At 44.3% G+C, this 5,392-nt stretch overlaps 1 pseudogene; it reads left to right on the top strand.

Annotated features, from left to right (window-relative positions):
* On the top strand, positions 1-503 carry LOC110338594 (annotated as a pseudogene).
* Positions 504-5,392: the final 4,889 nt, after the last annotated feature.

Genomic DNA, 5,392 nt, shown 5'->3' with positions numbered 1-5,392 from the left:
ATGGCCAAGCGGCGTGCGGCCGAGCGGCTCACGTTCCGCGTGCCTTGGAAGCGGCTCCTGCTCAGCGACTTCCCCGAGGAGGCGCTGCTCTGGGTCCCGCCTTCTGGGATGGCTCGGCCCCTCAAGCGCCAGGGGGACGCGGGGACCATGGCGGAGCCTGCGTCTGCGCCCCGCAAGCGACGCGGCAGCGGGGACGACAGACAGGAGGAACTGGAGCCGGGAGCCCGGAGAGCCACCCCGGGGCCGTGGACGGCAGCGACCGAGTAGAGAGCGCGGGCAGCCGGCAGGTAGCCGACGGGGCGCACAGCCAGCAGGCTGAAGAGTTTTGGCAGTATAATACATTCCAGCATTGGAGGAACCCTCTGCCACCTCTTGATCTGGCAGCTCTTGAAGATGTGAGCGCAAACAGCCTGACAGAAAGAAACACTTGAGGACAAGAATGAAGGAGTTGACATTGACATGGAGTCCTGACAGAAGGATCTGAAGAAATGGGATTCTCTGAATTTGAGGCGAACTAAAGAAAAAGTTCTTTTCCATACTTGACATAATACCTTTTTCAAACCTGAAAACTGAGGAAGGGTTTTGGGATAAATAACTAATGACTACAGAATCTCCTAGTGGAGAGTTGTCGAGGGTGTGGTACAGCTGCAGACAGAATACTTTGTGTATGCATTTTTAATGACAAAAGTCGTGTTCACGCGCTTGACTTTGAAGATGCTTATCTTGGAAAGAAGGTTTTGACAGTTTCAGAGGAAGCACTCAGGCCTTCCGCACTTGTTCTGTCAAATGTTCCTTTGCACCACAAGGCTCATTTGTGGTACATGGAATGAACACATTTGTACAGCTGATGCTAATGAATACTTTCTAGTACATTTTATTGGATCCCCTAGGTTGAACAAATCGGAGACTTGAGTATCTATGCAAAATTAAAATGTGAGATTGTTTCTGAAAGCCAACCTTGGTTTTTTTTGGTTTTTTTGTTTTTTTTTGGGGGGGGGGTTGGTTTTTCGAGACAGGGTTTCTCTGTGTAGCTCTGGCTGTCCTGGAACTCACTTTGTAGACCAGGCTGGCCTCGAACTCAGAAATCCGCCTGCCTCTGCCTTCCGAATGCTGGGATTAAAGGCGTGTGCCACCATCGCCCGGCTTTTGTTTTACCTTTCACTATTTGCTGTTTATTAAAGCAGTACAGGCAATGAATCTAGCCAAACAATGGATACAGAACAGTCGGAAGCAGATGCCTGCCCCCCTCCCTTTTTCTGAGGTGAAAGAGGGTCAGCTTACTGATTTTGTTTTGAGGACATTTTTTATAGTGTTTATATTACTTTAGACCTGTAGTTCTCAACACTGACAACACTGACATCCCTGCTCAAGCCCTGGACCTAGAGAGATCTCATTCAATTATTTGAAGGTGACTTTACACATAGGTTTTTGTTTTTGTTTTGTTTTGTTTTGTTTGCACCGATTCTTTATCTCTATATTGTGCAGATGGGGCCAGAACCACTAGACTAGCAGCCTTTCCTGTTTAAAGGAGATCACTAGTGAGCTGAAGCAATGCTTCTTCATTCGTTTTGTCTGTATCTTGTTATGTTATTTGATTTGTCATTACTAAGTTATTGTGTTACAATTTTATTTTTAATAAAGTACACTGTTTATGTTTGAGCTATGTATCAGTGACTAATTTTGTACAGGATTCAGAACACTGGCTTTGTTACTGAATAATTTTGTCTACAATTCTGTATTTTCGACATTAAATCTAGTCCAAAATTCAGAATAGATAGTTGATGTCAAAGAGAGGAAAACCAAGAAATAATAAATAGTATCTACCTCAAAAAAAAAAAAAAAAGGTTATGTGTGTGTGGAGTGTTTGCTTGCATGAATGTCTTTGGACCACATATGTGCATAATATTCTCTAGAACTGATGTTACAGATGTCTGTGAATCACCATGTGGATGCTGGTTATCAAGCTTACGTCCTTCCCCCACCCTTGTATTTTGTGGGATACTGAGGGAAAGTATAGGGCTTTGAACCCAGGGCCTTGTACATGCTAAGCAAGCAATGTACCACTGAGCTACAGCCTCAGCTCTACCTTCTACATCTAATATCCAACACAGCTAGTCTTGGTCTGATGGAGGCTTGTGACTACAAATCATAGACTACTTCCTAGCCAATGAGCTACCTGCTTTTGGGTCAGGTAATTCCTTGGCTCTCAAAAGTTCTTGGGAGTCAGCAACTTGTGAATGGCTAGAGTTTGACAGGGCCTTAGCAGTGTCCTTTCTTTGCCTAGCAGAGTAAATGTTCCCAGTAAGCGCTAAGAGCTGAGTCCCTCCTGCCCATGTTTATTTGCAAAGGGGAGGCAGCTCTTAGTTGGTGCTTGCTGGGTCCGCCATTTCAGCACTCAGGCTTCTAGTTTTCCCTTAGAGTCTGGTGACTCCTCATCTACGTACTGCATTTTCTATAATCCAGGCTTGTATATTAAGTCTGAACCAAAAGGCTCAGACTTAATTAACTAATTAGTTAATTTTGAGAATAATACTAAGAATCTAACCCAGAGCCTCAGCCATGCTAGGCTAGCATTCCACCACTAAGTAACCACCCAGAAGACCCCTGACTCTAGGGAGTAAGGGTTTGCTCGGACAGGAGCATCTCTGGGCATTTGGGTCCAGCCTGGGCTCCATAGACAATTCCAGGACTACCAGAGCTACTGGGGAGATCCTGTCGACATGCCTGTGGACAGATGGTACAATGGCCATTCTCCAGCCTCATCACACCTTGTGATGGTTCTTTTCACTGTGTGCAGTGTGGAAAGAGCAAATTTAAGGGCGTCCTTCAGCCCACCTCTGCAAGCCAGCCAGAACAAGCGGATACAGCTCAGAAGGGGTATATGAAGGTGTGTTTCTGACATGTGCCGAAACAACAGTACCATTTTTTTCCACAGAAAGATTTTGTGGATTTTGTTGTTTTTCTGGAATCTCTTTCATGTAAATTCTAAGAGTTCTTTAAATTATCTATATTCGAGAAGCAGTTTTTTTTGTTTTGTTTTGTTTTTTGTTTGTTTGGTTGGTTGGTTGGTTTTTCCGAGACAGGGTTTCTCTGTGTAGCCCTGGCTGTCCTGGAACTATTCTATAGACCAGGCTGGCCTCGAACTCAGAAATCCGCCTGCCTCTGCCTCCTGAGTGCTGGGATTAAGGGTGTGTGCCACCACGCCGGGCCTGTTTTTTTTTTTTTTTTTTTAAATGTCTTCTAAACGTCTTGTTGATTGATAAGTGGTCTGCTGTTTATGACCATTTCCCAGTTCATAGAACATGTTCAGGTTCACCAGCATCCAAACATGTATATACCTGCTCTACTAGATGTGACCCATTGAACATTCACTTGGGTATCAGAGCAAGTCAGGCTATTGAAAAATCAATTTCTGAACTGATAGTCTCATTGACAATACTTATCTTGATAATGGCTGACTTACTGTTCTGTTGCCATGGCAAAATAACATGACCAAGGTTACTTATGAAAAAAAGTATTTAATGGGGGCTCACAGTTCCAGAAAGTTAGTGTTCACAACTATCATGGCAGGGAGCGTGGCAGTGGGCAGGCAGGAGCAGTGGCTGAAAACACAAGTGTGAGGCAGAGAAAGAGAACTAACTGGAAATGGCATGAACTTTTTGAAAGCTTACACCCCAGTGACACACCTACAACAAGGTCATACCTCCTAATCCTTGAACAGTTCCACTAACTGTGGACTAAGCAATCATATGTATGTATGAGTCTATTGAGGCCATTCTCATTCAGACCATCACAAAGATCCTTGAGGAACCTTCTCTGGGGCTGTCTTAGGGCTTCTATTGCTGTGATAAGATATGACCAGCCACAGGTTTCAGAGGAAAGTTTATTTCTGTTTACCATTCCACAACCCTGTGGGAAATCAGAGCAGGAACTCAAACAGGGCAAGAACCTACAGGAAGGAGCTGATGCATAGGCCATGAAGAAGTGTTGTTTACTGACTTATTCCCTATGGTCTGCTCAACTTGTTTTCTTAGACTATCTAGGATGAGGGGTGGTACCACCTCCAGTGAGGTGAATCAAGACAATTCAGTAGAGACTTACCAGGAATCTTATAGGTCCATTTTCTCTAATAAATCCCAAATGACTAGCTTGCATCAAGTTGACAAAATTAACCACTAAGGACACTTTGTGGACCACATTTAAGAGCTTTATTCTTAGGGGCTTGAGAGAGGCTCAGAGGTAAAGAGTGCTGGTAGCCAGGTGTTCTGCCTCAGAGTATTAATCATGGCACTCAGGAGGCAGAGGCAGGTGGATATGTGAGTTCGAGGCCAGCCTGGTCTATGTAGGGTGTTCCAGAGTAGCCAGAGCAACATAGTCAGAGACTCTCTCAAAAAAAGAGTGAATCCTGCTCTTGCAGGAGTCTAGAGTTCAGTTCCCGGGGGATTTGATCACATACTCTTCTGACCTCCAGGGTGCACACACACGAATTTTAAAAAGTCTTTTAATTATTTTTATTTTATGTGTATGAGTATTTTGCCTGCATGTATGCCTGTGCCACACATGTCTGCCTGATATCTGAGGAAGCAAGAAAAGAGGGTGTCAGATCCCTCGGATCTGGAGTTACTGATGTTTGTGAGTCTCCTGTGTGCTGGGAATTGAACCTGAGTGCCCTGGAAGAGCAGCCAATGCTCTTAACTCCGAAGGTCCTGAAAATAAATCTGAAGATGATGATGAAGAGGAAGAGGAGGAAGAGGGGGAGGAGGAAGAGGAAGAGGAAGAGGAAGAGGAAGAGAAACAAGATCTATATTCTCTGATTTGTTTACATGTGGTATAAGAGTTTTGGTTTGTTGTTATTAAGAGTTTTGCTATGTAGCAAGGCTGGCCTCAAGCTTATCACTCATTCTATACCCTGTGAACCACGCCAGGGTTCACAACCACACCAGGGTTGAGAATGCCTATTGGAAGGAATCATATTATTTGCTAGCATACTTACATCTGTCCTCAAAACTTTAGAGACTCATGCTAGGGTGGCTCTGCCTCTGACTACTGTGACATAACAGCTCGGGGAAAGGAATGGCAAAGAGGACCTTCCAGTGTTCTTTTTCTTGATGTATTAATGTGACAATATTCGGCTACTGAGGAAAATTCTGAGATCCAGTCCTAAAAGCACACCATGAATCTATATACCAAAGAATTTGTGCTTTAAATCCTGACACACAAAAGCTTATTACTTGGAAGTGAGAGACGTTCCAATGAGTTTTCCACCCGAGGCTCAGTTGGCAGTGGCAGACTTCCCACTGGCCAGAGGACTGTATTCTTCCCTCTATGCAGCTTGAAAATGTCAACTTGGAGGTATCTGTCCAGCCATTTTCTTTTCTTTTCTTTTTTTTTT

This window comes from Mus pahari, chromosome 22, assembly GCF_900095145.1.
Source record: "Mus pahari chromosome 22, PAHARI_EIJ_v1.1, whole genome shotgun sequence".
Lineage (NCBI taxonomy): Eukaryota > Metazoa > Chordata > Mammalia > Rodentia > Muridae > Mus > Mus pahari.
The sequence above is the reverse complement of the archived record's forward strand: the minus strand, read 5'-3'. Positions and strand labels throughout refer to the sequence as shown.